The sequence below is a fragment of the Stegodyphus dumicola genome, chromosome 2, assembly GCF_044657685.1.
Source record: "Stegodyphus dumicola isolate Sdum_Otavi_A_Nest chromosome 2, ASM4465768v1".
Taxonomy (NCBI): domain Eukaryota; kingdom Metazoa; phylum Arthropoda; class Arachnida; order Araneae; family Eresidae; genus Stegodyphus; species Stegodyphus dumicola.
The window spans coordinates 180,120,156-180,140,514 of record NC_140769.1 but is presented as its reverse complement, the minus strand read 5'-3'; positions in this window follow the sequence as shown (position 1 = coordinate 180,140,514).

Sequence of the window (20,359 nt, the reverse complement as noted above, 5' to 3'; positions counted from 1 at the left end):
GAGAATTGCAAGTCTCAAGTTCAAAAGTGAACTGAATAGCAGGATCAATAGAATTCATTGTTGAAAGAACTTTATTTAAATCATCTTTATTACCTTCAAACAGGGTAAAAGTATCGTCTACGTAGCGGAACCATGCCGGGAAGTTTAAAGTTTCAAACAATTTTGATTCAGAATAATGCATGTAGATATCAGCCAGGATGGGACTGAGGGGGCTTCCCATGGCTAATCCCTCAGTTTGTTTGTAATATTTATTTTGGAAAACAAAATGTGTTTGTTTCAAACAGAGTTGAGTGAGAGAAATTAGCTCCTCAATTTCGATGCAAGAGAAATGAAATTCGCGGAGTCTGGTTTCTAGACATCTTAATGCACCCTCCACTGGGACATTGGTGAATAATGATTTTACATCAAAAGAAACCATGAGTAAATTACTAGGAGATATGTTTTAAACCTTTTTTACAAACTCTATTGAATTTTTTATGGTGTAAATGTTATTGTCTAATAGAGTGGAAAATCTAGAAACCAAATATTTAGCTAAAGGATACGAGGAAGCACCTAAATTTGATACAATAGGGCGGAAAGGAATACCACTTTTATGAATTTTGGGAAGAGCATATAATCTGGCACAATTCGCAACAGATGGGATAAGCGAATGTTTTAAGTTGCTTGAAATGATTTGCGAAGATTTGATCGCAGTTTTTATTTTGGATAAGTCCGAAGGTGAAGGATCTTTAGGGATCGGATTATATGGTCCTTCGTTTAAGAGTTTAGTGACACCATCGATGTAAGTGTTCTTATCCATGACGACTATCTGGCCGCCATTGTCGGCCTTTGAAATGATAATATCCGGGTTAGAATGAATTTCGCGCATTGTAGCTCTTTCTCTCGCACTTAGATTTGGTTTCAAAGGTTTATTATTGAATTTCACATTATGAGCGATAAGATGCCTAATCATTTCTTTCTGTGAATCTGAAACTTTACTGAACTTGAAAGCTTTTTCGATAGGAGCCAAAATCTTTGGAATCGAGGGTTTACAGGTTTGTGAGAAGTTAAAATTATATTTTAGAATTCTCTCTTGTTCTTCTGAAAGACTAACATTAGAAATATTAACTATTGGCTTGATGTTTGCAATGGGAAGATTTTTTGAACTACTTGAACTGGAAGACTGTAAAAGAAGTTTTTCGAATTTAACTGCAAGGGTGTTTTTATGACGGTTAACTGCATTCTCCGTTCTAGACCAAGACTTTTGTTCAAGGGCAGTGAATTTTGGATATGATTTAGCGAGTTCCAGATGAAGCTTATAGAGTTCATGTTCAATTTTGGACAATTGTTGACGTGTATCCGTTATCACGGACCGAAGTAAGGCAAGCTTGCAATTTAACAGAATTCTTGAAATGCGACTCGAAGGTTTTTGATTAGATTTGATTTGAATAAAATTGGGGTTCAATTTTTTACATTTACATTTAAGTAAAAAGTCAAGATGATTCAGGAATTTTTGCCGTTTCAGGCGTAATTTAGTGAAACGATTAACGGATGAAGGCATGATAAACTATGCAAAAATCAAACTAAATTAACTGGGCAATAATAAAGTACACACAAAACACAGAAAAATCCCTCACTGAAATGAATAGAAAACAAAACGTTTGTAAGCAAAATGCATGAAATCAGACAAGCAAAGCACAATATCTAAATGTACAAAACATAAACATAACTTGAAAATTGCAAAAATGTACTCACCGAAACTCCTACAATCACAAAATGGCGGCCACACCACGTGCAAAAAAGAAAGCAAAATGTAAGCCTGTTTGGGGCTTCTATAATTAAGACACAATAACACGCCAAATAAATACTAATTCAGAAGTCAAACAACAAAAATCAGCGTTATACCTACAAAATTTTCACAGGACTAGTTTCGATGGTTTTACCGAACCATCATCTTCAGCTGCAAAACCGCAAATGAACAAGATAGGAAATAATGATTAGATAAGATAAGAAAGCCTGGACAAGAATAAGCAAGTGGCGCCATCTGTTGGCGAAACCAGAACTAAAACATAATTTCTCTAAAAGCCGAAGGCAAATTTGGATTGGAATTAGGATCGTTAACTAGAACAGAAAGATTTTTATGAATGTGAAATGCCTCTAGAAAATTGAGTTCTCCAATGGAAGATGTTTTTTGAATAATTTTGGCAGCAGAAAAATTGAAAGTGTGATTTTCGGACCAACAATGTTGAGCAACAGAAGACTTCTGTGTTTCCTTTTTTCTAACATATGCCTCATGTTCTTTGACGCGAAATTTTAAGGCTCTCTTAGTTTGGCCAATGTAAATTAAACCACACTGGCAAGGAATCCTATAAATACCCCAGGAATTCATATCCGGAATGGGTCCTTGAGTATAGAAGTTGGAATTTTATTGATGGGAGAATAAACAACCCGAAAGTTAAATTTCTGCAAAATATGTGCAACTTTATAGCTAATTGATGGAAAGAAGGGAATGACAACAGAATTTTTATAATCTCCTAAAATAAGAGTGTGGCTTTTAGTGTGTTCAGATGAGAATTTTTTAACTGCTTGATTAATAATGTTGGGTGAAAAGCCCCTGTCAATAGCTATTGCTTTTAAATAATTTAGTTCTACATCAAGGGCTAATTTGGAGGAGCAAACTTGAAGAGCACGAAAAACATAGGAATAAAATGAAGCTAACTTTTGTTTAGTCGGATGACATGATTTAAAGTGTGGTGGAAGGCAAACCGATGAAGATTTACGGTAAACTGTAGTACTGAAGTTGTTACGTGTGACCAGAATGTCGAGAAACGGAAGAGAATTGCAAGTCTCAAGTTCAAAAGTGAACTGAATAGCAGGATCAATAGAATTCATTGTTGAAAGAACTTTATTTAAATCATCTTTATTACCTTCAAACAGGGTAAAAGTATCGTCTACGTAGCGGAACCATGCCGGGAAGTTTAAAGTTTCAAACAATTTTGATTCAGAATAATGCATGTAGATATCAGCCAGGATGGGACTGAGGGGGCTTCCCATGGCTAATCCCTCAGTTTGTTTGTAATATTTATTTTGGAAAACAAAATGTGTTTGTTTCAAACAGAGTTGAGTGAGAGAAATTAGCTCCTCAATTTCGATGCAAGAGAAATGAAATTCGCGGAGTCTGGTTTCTAGACATCTTAATGCACCCTCCACTGGGACATTGGTGAATAATGATTTTACATCAAAAGAAACCATGAGTAAATTACTAGGAGATATGTTTTTAACCTTTTTTACAAACTCTATTGAATTTTTTATGGTGTAAATGTTATTGTCTAATAGAGTGGAAAATCTAGAAACCAAATATTTAGCTAAAGGATACGAGGCAGTACCTAAATTTGATACAATAGGGCGGAAAGGAATACCACTTTTATGAATTTTGGGAAGAGCATATAATCTGGCACAATTCGCAACAGATGGGATAAGCGAATGTTTTAAGTTGCTTGAAATGATTTGCGAAGATTTGATCGCAGTTTTTATTTTGGATAAGTCCGAAGGTGAAGGATCTTTAGGGATCGGATTATATGGTCCTTCGTTTAAGAGTTTAGTGACACCATCGATGTAAGTGTTCTTATACATGACGACTATCTGGCCGACTTTGTCGGCCTTTGAAATGATAATATCCGGGTTAGAATGAATTTCGCGCATTGTAGCTCTTTCTCTCGCAGTTAGATTTGGTTTCAAAGGTTTATTATTGAATTTCACATTATGAGCGATAAGATGCCTAATCATTTCTTTCTGTGAATCTGAAACTTTACTGAACTTGAAAGCTTTTTCGATAGGAGCCAAAATCTTTGGAATCGAGGGTTTACAGGTTTGTGAGAAGTTAAAATTATATTTTAGAATTCTCTCTTGTTCTTCTGAAAGACTAACATTAGAAATATTAACTATTGGCTTGATGTTTACAATGGGAAGATTTTTTGAACTACTTGAACTGGAAGACTGTAAAAGAAGTTTTTCGAATTTAACTGCAAGGGTGTTTTTATGACGGTTAACTGCATTCTCCGTTCTAGACCAAGACTTTTGTTCAAGGGCAGTGAATTTTGGATATGATTTAGCGAGTTCCAGATGAAGCTTATAGAGTTCATGTTCAATTTTGGACAATTGTTGATTGTATCCCTTATAACGGACCGAAGTAAGGCAAGCTTGCAATTTAACAGAATTCTTGAAACGCGACTCGAAGGTTTTTGATTAGATTTGATTTGAATAAAATTGGGGATCAATTTTTTACATTTACATTTAAGTAAAAAGTCAAGATGATTCAGGAATTTTTGCCGTTTCAGGCGTAATTTAGTGAAACGATTAACGGATGAAGGCATGATAATCTATGCAAAAATCAACCTAAATTAACTGGGCAATAATAAAGTACACACAAAACACAGAAAAATCCCTCACTGAAATGAATAGAAAACAAAACGTTTGTAAGCAAAATGCATGAAATCAGACAAGCAAAGCACAATATCTAAATGTACAAAACATAAACATAACTTGAAAATTGCAAAATGTACTCACCGAAACTCCTACAATCACAAAATGGCGGCCACACCACGTGCAAAAAAGAAAGCAAAATGTAAGCCTGTTTGGGGCTTCTATAATTAAGACACAATAACACGCCAAATAAATACTAATTCAAAAGTCAAACAACAAAAATCAGCGTTATACCTACAAAATTTTCACAGGACTAGTTTCGATGGTTTTACCGAACCATCATCTTCAGCTGCAAAACTGCAAATGAACAAGATAGGAAATAATGATTAGATAAGATAAGAAAGCCTGGACAAGAATAAGCAAGTGGCGCCATCTGTTGGCGAAACCAGAACTAAAACATAATTTCTCTAAAAGGCGAAGGCAAATTTGGATTGGAATTAGGATCGTTAACTAGAACAGAAAGATTTTTATGAATGTGAAATGCCTCTAGAAAATCCAGTTCTCCAATGGAAGATGTTTTTTGAATAATTTTGGCAGCAGAAAAATTGAAAGTGTGATTTTCGGACCAACAATGTTGAGCAACAGAAGACTTCTGTGTTTCCTTTTTTCTAACATATGCCTCATGTTCTTTGACGCGAAATTTTAAGGCTCTCTTAGTTTGGCCAATGTAAATTAAACCACACTGGCAAGGAATCCTATAAATACCCCAGGAATTCATATCCGGAATGGGTCCTTGAGTATAGAAGTTGGAATTTTATTGATGGGAGAATAAACAACCCGAAAGTTAAATTTCTGCAAAATATGTGCAACTTTATAGCTAATTGATGGAAAGAAGGGAATGACAACAGAATTTTTATAATCTCCTAAAATAAGAGTGTGGCTTTTAGTGTGTTCAGATGAGAATTTTTTAACTGCTTGATTAATAATGTTGGGTGAAAAGCCCCTGTCAATAGCTATTGCTTTTAAATAATTTAGTTCTTCATCAAGGGCTAATTTGGAGGAGCAAACTTGAAGAGCACGAAAAACATAGGAATAAAATGAAGCTAACTTTTGTTTAGTCGGATGACATGATTTAAAGTGTGGTGGAAGGCAAACCGATGAAGGTTTACGGTAAACTGTAGTACTGAAGTTGTTACGTGTGACCAGAATGTCGAGAAACGGAAGAGAATTGCAAGTCTCAAGTTCAAAAGTGTACTGAATAGCAGGATCAATAGAATTCATTGTTGAAAGAACTTTATTTAAATCATCTTTATTACCTTCAAACAGGGTAAAAGTATCGTCTACGTAGCGGAACCATGCCGGGAAGTTTAAAGTTTCAAACAATTTTGATTCAGAATAATGCATGTAGATATCAGCCAGGATGGGACTGAGGGGGCTTCCCATGGCTAATCCCTCAGTTTGTTTGTAATATTTATTTTGGAAAACAAAATGTGTTTGTTTCAAACAGAGTTGAGTGAGAGAAATTAGCTCCTCAATTTCGATGCAAGAGAAATGAAATTCGCGGAGTCTGGTTTCTAGACATCTTAATGCACCCTCCACTGGGACATTGGTGAATAATGATTTTACATCAAAAGAAACCATGAGTAAATTACTAGGAGATATGTTTTTAACCTTTTTTACAAACTCTATTGAATTTTTTATGGTGTAAATGTTATTGTCTAATAGAGTGGAAAATCTAGAAACCAAATATTTAGCTAAAGGATACGAGGCAGTACCTAAATTTGATACAATAGGGCGGAAAGGAATACCACTTTTATGAATTTTGGGAAGAGCATATAATCTGGCACAATTCGCAACAGATGGGATAAGCGAATGTTTTAAGTTGCTTGAAATGATTTGCGAAGATTTGATCGCAGTTTTTATTTTGGATAAGTCCGAAGGTGAAGGATCTTTAGGGATCGGATTATATGGTCCTTCGTTTAAGAGTTTAGTGACACCATCGATGTAAGTGTTCTTATACATGACGACTATCTGGCCGACTTTGTCGGCCTTTGAAATGATAATATCCGGGTTAGAATGAATTTCGCGCATTGTAGCTCTTTCTCTCGCAGTTAGATTTGGTTTCAAAGGTTTATTATTGAATTTCACATTATGAGCGATAAGATGCCTAATCATTTCTTTCTGTGAATCTGAAACTTTACTGAACTTGAAAGCTTTTTCGATAGGAGCCAAAATCTTTGGAATCGAGGGTTTACAGGTTTGTGAGAAGTTAAAATTATATTTTAGAATTCTCTCTTGTTCTTCTGAAAGACTAACATTAGAAATATTAACTATTGGCTTGATGTTTACAATGGGAAGATTTTTTGAACTACTTGAACTGGAAGACTGTAAAAGAAGTTTTTCGAATTTAACTGCAAGGGTGTTTTTATGACGGTTAACTGCATTCTCCGTTCTAGACCAAGACTTTTGTTCAAGGGCAGTGAATTTTGGATATGATTTAGCGAGTTCCAGATGAAGCTTATAGAGTTCATGTTGAATTTTGGACAATTGTTGATTGTATCCCTTATAACGGACCGAAGTAAGGCAAGCTTGCAATTTAACAGAATTCTTGAAACGCGACTCGAAGGTTTTTGATTAGATTTGATTTGAATAAAATTGGGGATCAATTTTTTACATTTACATTTAAGTAAAAAGTCAAGATGATTCAGGAATTTTTGCCGTTTCAGGCGTAATTTAGTGAAACGATTAACGGATGAAGGCATGATAAACTATGCAAAAATCAACCTAAATTAACTGGGCAATAATAAAGTACACACAAAACACAGAAAAATCTCTCACTGAAATGAATAGAAAACAAAACGTTTGTAAGCAAAATGCATGAAATCAGACAAGCAAAGCACAATATCTAAATGTACAAAACATAAACATAACTTGAAAATTGCAAAATGTACTCACCGAAACTCCTACAATCACAAAATGGCGGCCACACCACGTGCAAAAAAGAAAGCAAAATGTAAGCCTGTTTGGGGCTTCTATAATTAAGACACAATAACACGCCAAATAAATACTAATTCAAAAGTCAAACAACAAAAATCAGCGTTATACCTACAAAATTTTCACAGGACTAGTTTCGATGGTTTTACCGAACCATCATCTTCAGCTGCAAAACTGCAAATGAACAAGATAGGAAATAATGATTAGATAAGATAAGAAAGCCTGGACAAGAATAAGCAAGTGGCGCCATCTGTTGGCGAAACCAGAACTAAAACATAATTTCTCTAAAAGCCGAAGGCAAATTTGGATTGGAATTAGGATCGTTAACTAGAACAGAAAGATTTTTATGAATGTGAAATGCCTCTAGAAAATCCAGTTCTCCAATGGAAGATGTTTTTTGAATAATTTTGGCAGCAGAAAAATTGAAAGTGTGATTTTCGGACCAACAATGTTGAGCAACAGAAGACTTCTGTGTTTCCTTTTTTCTAACATATGCCTCATGTTCTTTGACGCGAAATTTTAAGGCTCTCTTAGTTTGGCCAATGTAAATTAAACCACACTGGCAAGGAATCCTATAAATACCCCAGGAATTCATATCCGGAATGGGTCCTTGAGTATAGAAGTTGGAATTTTATTGATGGGAGAATAAACAACCCGAAAGTTAAATTTCTGCAAAATATGTGCAACTTTATAGCTAATTGATGGAAAGAAGGGAATGACAACAGAATTTTTATAATCTCCTAAAATAAGAGTGTGGCTTTTAGTGTGTTCAGATGAGAATTTTTTAACTGCTTGATTAATAATGTTGGGTGAAAAGCCCCTGTCAATAGCTATTGCTTTTAAATAATTTAGTTCTTCATCAAGGGCTAATTTGGAGGAGCAAACTTGAAGAGCACGAAAAACATAGGAATAAAATGAAGCTAACTTTTGTTTAGTCGGATGACATGATTTAAAGTGTGGTGGAAGGCAAACCGATGAAGGTTTACGGTAAATTGTAGTACTGAAGTTGTTACGTGTGACCAGAATGTCGAGAAACGGAAGAGAATTGCAAGTCTCAAGTTCAAAAGTGAACTGAATAGCAGGATCAATAGAATTCATTGTTGAAAGAACTTTATTTAAATCATCTTTATTACCTTCAAACAGGGTAAAAGTATCGTCTACGTAGCGGAACCATGCCGGGAAGTTTAAAGTTTCAAACAATTTTGATTCAGAATAATGCATGTAGATATCAGCCAGGATGGGACTGAGGGGGCTTCCCATGGCTAATCCCTCAGTTTGTTTGTAATATTTATTTTGGAAAACAAAATGTGTTTGTTTCAAACAGAGTTGAGTGAGAGAAATTAGCTCCTCAATTTCGATGCAAGAGAAATGAAATTCGCGGAGTCTGGTTTCTAGACATCTTAATGCACCCTCCACTGGGACATTGGTGAATAATGATTTTACATCAAAAGAAACCATGAGTAAATTACTAGGAGATATGTTTTTAACCTTTTTTACAAACTCTATTGAATTTTTTATGGTGTAAATGTTATTGTCTAATAGAGTGGAAAATCTAGAAACCAAATATTTAGCTAAAGGATACGAGGAAGCACCTAAATTTGATACAATAGGGCGGAAAGGAATACCACTTTTATGAATTTTGGGAAGAGCATATAATCTGGCACAATTCGCAACAGATGGGATAAGCGAATGTTTTAAGTTGCTTGAAATGATTTGCGAAGATTTGATCGCAGTTTTTATTTTGGATAAGTCCGAAGGTGAAGGATCTTTAGGGATCGGATTATATGGTCCTTCGTTTAAGAGTTTAGTGACACCATCGATGTAAGTGTTCTTATCCATGACGACTATCTGGCCGCCATTGTCGGCCTTTGAAATGATAATATCCGGGTTAGAATGAATTTCGCGCATTGTAGCTCTTTCTCTCGCACTTAGATTTGGTTTCAAAGGTTTATTATTGAATTTCACATTATGAGCGATAAGATGCCTAATCATTTCTTTCTGTGAATCTGAAACTTTACTGAACTTGAAAGCTTTTTCGATAGGAGCCAAAATCTTTGGAATCGAGGGTTTACAGGTTTGTGAGAAGTTAAAATTATATTTTAGAATTCTCTCTTGTTCTTCTGAAAGACTAACATTAGAAATATTAACTATTGGCTTGATGTTTGCAATGGGAAGATTTTTTGAACTACTTGAACTGGAAGACTGTAAAAGAAGTTTTTCGAATTTAACTGCAAGGGTGTTTTTATGACGGTTAACTGCATTCTCCGTTCTAGACCAAGACTTTTGTTCAAGGGCAGTGAATTTTGGATATGATTTAGCGAGTTCCAGATGAAGCTTATAGAGTTCATGTTCAATTTTGGACAATTGTTGACGTGTATCCGTTATCACGGACCGAAGTAAGGCAAGCTTGCAATTTAACAGAATTCTTGAAATGCGACTCGAAGGTTTTTGATTAGATTTGATTTGAATAAAATTGGGGTTCAATTTTTTACATTTACATTTAAGTAAAAAGTCAAGATGATTCAGGAATTTTTGCCGTTTCAGGCGTAATTTAGTGAAACGATTAACGGATGAAGGCATGATAAACTATGCAAAAATCAAACTAAATTAACTGGGCAATAATAAAGTACACACAAAACACAGAAAAATCCCTCACTGAAATGAATAGAAAACAAAACGTTTGTAAGCAAAATGCATGAAATCAGACAAGCAAAGCACAATATCTAAATGTACAAAACATAAACATAACTTGAAATTTGCAAAAATGTACTCACCGAAACTCCTACAATCACAAAATGGCGGCCACACCACGTGCAAAAAAGAAAGCAAAATGTAAGCCTGTTTGGGGCTTCTATAATTAAGACACAATAACACGCCAAATAAATACTAATTCAGAAGTCAAACAACAAAAATCAGCGTTATACCTACAAAATTTTCACAGGACTAGTTTCGATGGTTTTACCGAACCATCATCTTCAGCTGCAAAACCGCAAATGAACAAGATAGGAAATAATGATTAGATAAGATAAGAAAGCCTGGACAAGAATAAGCAAGTGGCGCCATCTGTTGGCGAAACCAGAACTAAAACATAATTTCTCTAAAAGCCGAAGGCAAATTTGGATTGGAATTAGGATCGTTAACTAGAACAGAAAGATTTTTATGAATGTGAAATGCCTCTAGAAAATCCAGTTCTCCAATGGAAGATGTTTTTTGAATAATTTTGGCAGCAGAAAAATTGAAAGTGTGATTTTCGGACCAACAATGTTGAGCAACAGAAGACTTCTGTGTTTCCTTTTTTCTAACATATGCCTCATGTTCTTTGACGCGAAATTTTAAGGCTCTCTTAGTTTGGCCAATGTAAATTAAACCACACTGGCAAGGAATCCTATAAATACCCCAGGAATTCATATCCGGAATGGGTCCTTGAGTATAGAAGTTGGAATTTTATTGATGGGAGAATAAACAACCCGAAAGTTAAATTTCTGCAAAATATGTGCAACTTTATAGCTAATTGATGGAAAGAAGGGAATGACAACAGAATTTTTATAATCTCCTAAAATAAGAGTGTGGCTTTTAGTGTGTTCAGATGAGAATTTTTTAACTGCTTGATTAATAATGTTGGGTGAAAAGCCCCTGTCAATAGCTATTGCTTTTAAATAATTTAGTTCTTCATCAAGGGCTAATTTGGAGGAGCAAACTTGAAGAGCACGAAAAACATAGGAATAAAATGAAGCTAACTTTTGTTTAGTCGGATGACATGATTTAAAGTGTGGTGGAAGGCAAACCGATGAAGGTTTACGGTAAACTGTAGTACTGAAGTTGTTACGTGTGACCAGAATGTCGAGAAACGGAAGAGAATTGCAAGTCTCAAGTTCAAAAGTGAACTGAATAGCAGGATCAATAGAATTCATTGTTGAAAGAACTTTATTTAAATCATCTTTATTACCTTCAAACAGGGTAAAAGTATCGTCTACGTAGCGGAACCATGCCGGGAAGTTTAAAGTTTCAAACAATTTTGATTCAGAATAATGCATGTAGATATCAGCCAGGATGGGACTGAGGGGGCTTCCCATGGCTAATCCCTCAGTTTGTTTGTAATATTTATTTTGGAAAACAAAATGTGTTTGTTTCAAACAGAGTTGAGTGAGAGAAATTAGCTCCTCAATTTCGATGCAAGAGAAATGAAATTCGCGGAGTCTGGTTTCTAGACATCTTAATGCACCCTCCACTGGGACATTGGTGAATAATGATTTTACATCAAAAGAAACCATGAGTAAATTACTAGGAGATATGTTTTTAACCTTTTTTACAAACTCTATTGAATTTTTTATGGTGTAAATGTTATTGTCTAATAGAGTGGAAAATCTAGAAACCAAATATTTAGCTAAAGGATACGAGGCAGTACCTAAATTTGATACAATAGGGCGGAAAGGAATACCACTTTTATGAATTTTGGGAAGAGCATATAATCTGGCACAATTCGCAACAGATGGGATAAGCGAATGTTTTAAGTTGCTTGAAATGATTTGCGAAGATTTGATCGCAGTTTTTATTTTGGATAAGTCCGAAGGTGAAGGATCTTTAGGGATCGGATTATATGGTCCTTCGTTTAAGAGTTTAGTGACACCATCGATGTAAGTGTTATTATACATGACGACTATCTGGCCGACTTTGTCGGCCTTTGAAATGATAATATCCGGGTTAGAATGAATTTCGCGCATTGTAGCTCTTTCTCTCGCAGTTAGATTTGGTTTCAAAGGTTTATTATTGAATTTCACATTATGAGCGATAAGATGCCTAATCATTTCTTTCTGTGAATCTGAAACTTTACTGAACTTGAAAGCTTTTTCGATAGGAGCCAAAATCTTTGGAATCGAGGGTTTACAGGTTTGTGAGAAGTTAAAATTATATTTTAGAATTCTCTCTTGTTCTTCTGAAAGACTAACATTAGAAATATTAACTATTGGCTTGATGTTTACAATGGGAAGATTTTTTGAACTACTTGAACTGGAAGACTGTAAAAGAAGTTTTTCGAATTTAACTGCAAGGGTGTTTTTATGACGGTTAACTGCATTCTCCGTTCTAGACCAAGACTTTTGTTCAAGGGCAGTGAATTTTGGATATGATTTAGCGAGTTCCAGATGAAGCTTATAGAGTTCATGTTGAATTTTGGACAATTGTTGATTGTATCCCTTATAACGGACCGAAGTAAGGCAAGCTTGCAATTTAACAGAATTCTTGAAACGCGACTCGAAGGTTTTTGATTAGATTTGATTTGAATAAAATTGGGGATCAATTTTTTACATTTACATTTAAGTAAAAAGTCAAGATGATTCAGGAATTTTTGCCGTTTCAGGCGTAATTTAGTGAAACGATTAACGGATGAAGGCATGATAAACTATGCAAAAATCAACCTAAATTAACTGGGCAATAATAAAGTACACACAAAACACAGAAAAATCCCTCACTGAAATGAATAGAAAACAAAACGTTTGTAAGCAAAATGCATGAAATCAGACAAGCAAAGCACAATATCTAAATGTACAAAACATAAACATAACTTGAAAATTGCAAAATGTACTCACCGAAACTCCTACAATCACAAAATGGCGGCCACACCACGTGCAAAAAAGAAAGCAAAATGTAAGCCTGTTTGGGGCTTCTATAATTAAGACACAATAACACGCCAAATAAATACTAATTCAAAAGTCAAACAACAAAAATCAGCGTTATACCTACAAAATTTTCACAGGACTAGTTTCGATGGTTTTACCGAACCATCATCTTCAGCTGCAAAACTGCAAATGAACAAGATAGGAAATAATGATTAGATAAGATAAGAAAGCCTGGACAAGAATAAGCAAGTGGCGCCATCTGTTGGCGAAACCAGAACTAAAACATAATTTCTCTAAAAGCCGAAGGCAAATTTGGATTGGAATTAGGATCGTTAACTAGAACAGAAAGATTTTTATGAATGTGAAATGCCTCTAGAAAATCCAGTTCTCCAATGGAAGATGTTTTTTGAATAATTTTGGCAGCAGAAAAATTGAAAGTGTGATTTTCGGACCAACAATGTTGAGCAACAGAAGACTTCTGTGTTTCCTTTTTTCTAACATATGCCTCATGTTCTTTGACGCGAAATTTTAAGGCTCTCTTAGTTTGGCCAATGTAAATTAAACCACACTGGCAAGGAATCCTATAAATACCCCAGGAATTCATATCCGGAATGGGTCCTTGAGTATAGAAGTTGGAATTTTATTGATGGGAGAATAAACAACCCGAAAGTTAAATTTCTGCAAAATATGTGCAACTTTATAGCTAATTGATGGAAAGAAGGGAATGACAACAGAATTTTTATAATCTCCTAAAATAAGAGTGTGGCTTTTAGTGTGTTCAGATGAGAATTTTTTAACTGCTTGATTAATAATGTTGGGTGAAAAGCCCCTGTCAATAGCTATTGCTTTTAAATAATTTAGTTCTTCATCAAGGGCTAATTTGGAGGAGCAAACTTGAAGAGCACGAAAAACATAGGAATAAAATGAAGCTAACTTTTGTTTAGTCGGATGACATGATTTAAAGTGTGGTGGAAGGCAAACAGATGAAGGTTTACGGTAAACTGTAGTACTGAAGTTGTTACGTGTGACCAGAATGTCGAGAAACGGAAGAGAATTGCAAGTCTCAAGTTCAAAAGTGAACTGAATAGCAGGATCAATAGAATTCATTGTTGAAAGAACTTTATTTAAATCATCTTTATTACCTTCAAACAGGGTAAAAGTATCGTCTACGTAGCGGAACCATGCCGGGAAGTTTAAAGTTTCAAACAATTTTGATTCAGAATAATGCATGTAGATATCAGCCAGGATGGGACTGAGGGGGCTTCCCATGGCTAATCCCTCAGTTTGTTTGTAATATTTATTTTGGAAAACAAAATGTGTTTGTTTCAAACAGATTTGAGTGAGAGAAATTAGCTCCTCAATTTCGATGCAAGAGAAATGAAATTCGCGGAGTCTGGTTTCTAGACATCTTAATGCACCCTCCACTGGGACATTGGTGAATAATGATTTTACATCAAAAGAAACCATGAGTAAATTACTAGGAGATATGTTTTTAACCTTTTTTACAAACTCTATTGAATTTTTTATGGTGTAAATGTTATTGTCTAATAGAGTGGAAAATCTAGAAACCAAATATTTAGCTAAAGGATACGAGGCAGTACCTAAATTTGATACAATAGGGCGGAAAGGAATACCACTTTCATGAATTTTGGGAAGAGCATATAATCTGGCACAATTCGCAACAGATGGGATAAGCGAATGTTTTAAGTTGCTTGAAATGATTTGCGAAGATTTGATCGCAGTTTTTATTTTGGATAAGTCCGAAGGTGAAGGATCTTTAGGGATCGGATTATATGGTCCTTCGTTTAAGAGTTTAGTGACACCATCCATGTAAGTGTTCTTATCCATGACGACTATCTGGCCGCCATTGTCGGCCTTTGAAATGATAATATCCGGTTTAGAATGAATTTCGCGCATTGTAGCTCTTTCTCTCGCAGTTAGATTTGGTTTCAAATGTTTATTATTGAATTTCACATTATGAGCGATAAGATGCCTAATCATTTCTTTCTGTGAATCTGAAACTTTACTGAACTTGAAAGCTTTTTCGATAGGAGCCAAAATCTTTGGAATCGAGGGTTTACAGGTTTGTGAGAAGTTAAAATTATATTTTAGAATTCTCTCTTGTTCTTCTGAAAGACTAACATTAGAAATATTAACTATTGGCTTGATGTTTACAATGGGAAGATTTTTTGAACTACTTGAACTGGAAGACTGTAAAAGAAGTTTTTCGAATTTAACTGCAAGGGTGTTTTTATGACGGTTAACTGCATTCTCCGTTCTAGACCAAGACTTTTGTTCAAGGGCAGTGAATTTTGGATATGATTTAGCGAGTTCCAGATGAAGCTTATAGAGTTCATGTTCAATTTTGGACAATTGTTGACGTGTATCCCTTATCACGGACCGAAGTAAGGCAAGCTTGCAATTTAACAGAATTCTTGAAACGCGACTCGAAGGTTTTTGATTAGATTTGATTTGAATAAAATTGGGGATCAATTTTTTACATTTACATTTAAGTAAAAAGTCAAGATGATTCAGGAATTTTTGCCGTTTCAGGCGTAATTTAGTGAAACGATTAACGGATGAAGGCATGATAAACTATGCAAAAATCAAACTAAATTAACTGGGCAATAATAAAGTACACACAAAACACAGAAAAATCTCTCACTGAAATGAATAGAAAACAAAACGTTTGTAAGCAAAATGCATGAAATCAGACAAGCAAAGCACAATATCTAAATGTACAAAACATAAACATAACTTGAAAATTGCAAAAATGTACTCACCGAAACTCCTACAATCACAAAATGGCGGCCACACCACGTGCAAAAAAGAAAGCAAAATGTAAGCCTGTTTGGGGCTTCTATAATTAAGACACAATAACACGCCAAATAAATACTAATTCAGAAGTCAAACAACAAAAATCAGCGTTATACCTACAAAATTTTCACAGGACTAGTTTCGATGGTTTTACCGAACCATCATCTTCAGCTGCAAAACCGCAAATGAACAAGATAGGAAATAATGATTAGATAAGATAAGAAAGCCTGGACAAGAATAAGCAAGTGGCGCCATCTGTTGGCGAAACCAGAACTAAAACATAATTTCTCTAAAAGCCGAAGGCAAATTTGGATTGGAATTAGGATCGTTAACTAGAACAGAAAGATTTTTATGAATGTGAAATGCCTCTAGAAAATCCAGTTCTTCAATGGAAGATGTTTTTTGAATAATTTTGGCAGCAGAAAAATTGAAAGTGTGATTTTCGGACCAACAATGTTGAGCAACAGAAGACTTCTGTGTTTCCTTTTTTCTAACATATGCCTCATGTTCTTTGACGCGAAATTTTAAGGCTCTCTTAGTTTGGCCAATGTAAATTAAACCACACTGGCAAGGAATCCTATAAATACCCCAGGAATTCATATCCGGAATGGGTCCTTGAGTATAGAAGTTGGAATTTTATTGATGGGAGAATAAACAACCCGAAAGTTAAATTTCTGCAAAATATGTGCAACTTTATAGCTAATTGATGGAAAGAAGGGAATGACAACAGAATTTTTATAATCTCCTAAAATAAGAGTGTGGCTTTTAGTGTGTTCAGATGAGAATTTTTTAACTGCTTGATTAATAATGTTGGGTGAAAAGCCCCTGTCAATAGCTATTGCTTTTAAATAATTTAGTTCTTCATCAAGGGCTAATTTGGAGGAGCAAACTTGAAGAGCACGAAAAACATAGGAATAAAATGAAGCTAACTTTTGTTTAGTCGGATGACATGATTTAAAGTGTGGTGGAAGGCAAACCGATGAAGGTTTACGGTAAACTGTAGTACTGAAGTTGTTACGTGTGACCAGAATGTCGAGAAACGGAAGAGAATTGCAAGTCTCAAGTTCAAAAGTGAACTGAATAGCAGGATCAATAGAATTCATTGTTGAAAGAACTTTATTTAAATCATCTTTATTACCTTCAAACAGGGTAAAAGTATCGTCTACGTAGCGGAACCATGCCGGGAAGTTTAAAGTTTCAAACAATTTTGATTCATAATAATGCATGTAGATATCAGCCAGGATGGGACTGAGGGGGCTTCCCATGGCTAATCCCTCAGTTTGTTTGTAATATTTATTTTGGAAAACAAAATGTGTTTGTTTCAAACAGAGTTGAGTGAGAGAAATTAGCTCCTCAATTTCGATGCAAGAGAAATGAAATTCGCGGAGTCTGGTTTCTAGACATCTTAATGCACCCTCCACTGGGACATTGGTGAATAATGATTTTACATCAAAAGAAACCATGAGTAAATTACTAGGAGATATGTTTTTAACCTTTTTTACAAACTCTATTGAATTTTTTATGGTGTAAATGTTATTGTCTAATAGAGTGGAAAATCTAGAAACCAAATATTTAGCTAAAGGATACGAGGCAGTACCTAAATTTGATACAATAGGGCGGAAAGGAATACCACTTTCATGAATTTTGGGAAGAGCATATAATCTGGCACAATTCGCAACAGATGGGATAAGCGAATGTTTTAAGTTGCTTGAAATGATTTGCGAAGATTTGATCGCAGTTTTTATTTTGGATAAGTCCGAAGGTGAAGGATCTTTAGGGATCGGATTATATGGTCCTTCGTTTAAGAGTTTAGTGACACCATCCATGTAAGTGTTCTTATCCATGACGACTATCTGGCCGCCATTGTCGGCCTTTGAAATGATAATATCCGGTTTAGAATGAATTTCGCGCATTGTAGCTCTTTCTCTCGCAGTTAGATTTGGTTTCAAAGGTTTATTATTGAATTTCACATTATGAGCGATAAGATGCCTAATCATTTCTTTCTGTGAATCTGAAACTTTACTGAACTTGAAAGCTTTTTCGATAGGAGCCAAAATCTTTGGAATCGAGGGTTTACAGGTTTGTGAGAAGTTAAAATTATATTTTAGAATTCTCTCTTGTTCTTCTGAAAGACTAACATTAGAAATATTAACTATTGGCTTGATGTTTACAATGGGAAGATTTTTTGAACTACTTGAACTGGAAGACTGTAAAAGAAGTTTTTCGAATTTAACTGCAAGGGTGTTTTTATGACGGTTAACTGCATTCTCCGTTCTAGACCAAGACTTTTGTTCAAGGGCAGTGAATTTTGGATATGATTTAGCGAGTTCCAGATGAAGCTTATAGAGTTCATGTTCAATTTTGGACAATTGTTGACGTGTATCCCTTATCACGGACCGAAGTAAGGCAAGCTTGCAATTTAACAGAATTCTTGAAACGCGACTCGAAGGTTTTTGATTAGATTTGATTTGAATAAAATTGGGGATCAATTTTTTACATTTACATTTAAGTAAAAAGTCAAGATGATTCAGGAATTTTTGCCGTTTCAGGCGTAATTTAGTGAAACGATTAACGGATGAAGGCATGATAAACTATGCAAAAATCAAACTAAATTAACTGGGCAATAATAAAGTACACACAAAACACAGAAAAATCTCTCACTGAAATGAATAGAAAACAAAACGTTTGTAAGCAAAATGCATGAAATCAGACAAGCAAAGCACAATATCTAAATGTACAAAACATAAACATAACTTGAAATTTGCAAAAATGTACTCACCGAAACTCCTACAATCACAAAATGGCGGCCACACCACGTGCAAAAAAGAAAGCAAAATGTAAGCCTGTTTGGGGCTTCTATAATTAAGACACAATAACACGCCAAATAAATACTAATTCAGAAGTCAAACAACAAAAATCAGCGTTATACCTACAAAATTTTCACAGGACTAGTTTCGATGGTTTTACCGAACCATCATCTTCAGCTGCAAAACCGCAAATGAACAAGATAGGAAATAATGATTAGATAAGATAAGAAAGCCTGGACAAGAATAAGCAAGTGGCGCCATCTGTTGGCGAAACCAGAACTAAAACATAATTTCTCTAAAAGCCGAAGGCAAATTTGGATTGGAATTAGGATCGTTAACTAGAACAGAAAGATTTTTATGAATGTGAAATGCCTCTAGAAAATCCAGTTCTTCAATGGAAGATGTTTTTTGAATAATTTTGGCAGCAGAAAAATTGAAAGTGTGATTTTCGGACCAACAATGTTGAGCAACAGAAGACTTCTGTGTTTCCTTTTTTCTAACATATGCCTCATGTTCTTTGACGCGAAATTTTAAGGCTCTCTTAGTTTGGCCAATGTAAATTAAACCACACTGGCAAGGAATCCTATAAATACCCCAGGAATTCATATCCGGAATGGGTCCTTGAGTATAGAAGTTGGAATTTTATTGATGGGAGAATAAACAACCCGAAAGTTAAATTTCTGCAAAATATGTGCAACTTTATAGCTAATTGATGGAAAGAAGGGAATGACAACAGAATTTTTATAATCTCCTAAAATAAGAGTGTGGCTTTTAGTGTGTTCAGATGAGAATTTTTTAACTGCTTGATTAATAATGTTGGGTGAAAAGCCCCTGTCAATAGCTATTGCTTTTAAATAATTTAGTTCTTCATCAAGGGCTAATTTGGAGGAGCAAACTTGAAGAGCACGAAAAACATAGGAATAAAATGAAGCTAACTTTTGTTTAGTCGGATGACATGATTTAAAGTGTGGTGGAAGGCAAACCGATGAAGGTTTACGGTAAACTGTAGTACTGAAGTTGTTACGTGTGACCAGAATGTCGAGAAACGGAAGAGAATTGCAAGTCTCAAGTTCAAAAGTGAACTGAATAGCAGGATCAATAGAATTCATTGTTGAAAGAACTTTATTTAAATCATCTTTATTACCTTCAAACAGGGTAAAAGTATCGTCTACGTAGCGGAACCATGCCGGGAAGTTTAAAGTTTCAAACAATTTTGATTCAGAATAATGCATGTAGATATCAGCCAGGATGGGACTGAGGGGGCTTCCCATGGCTAATCCCTCAGTTTGTTTGTAATATTTATTTTGGAAAACAAAATGTGTTTGTTTCAAACAGAGTTGAGTGAGAGAAATTAGCTCCTCAATTTCGATGCAAGAGAAATGAAATTCGCGGAGTCTGGTTTCTAGACATCTTAATGCACCCTCCACTGGGACATTGGTGAATAATGATTTTACATCAAAAGAAACCATGAGTAAATTACTAGGAGATATGTTTTTAACCTTTTTTACAAACTCTATTGAATTTTTTATGGTGTAAATGTTATTGTCTAATAGAGTGGAAAATCTAGAAACCAAATATTTAGCTAAAGGATACGAGGCAGTACCTAAATTTGATACAATAGGGCGGAAAGGAATACCACTTTTATGAATTTTGGGAAGAGCATATAATCTGGCACAATTCGCAACAGATGGGATAAGCGAATGTTTTAAGTTGCTTGAAATGATT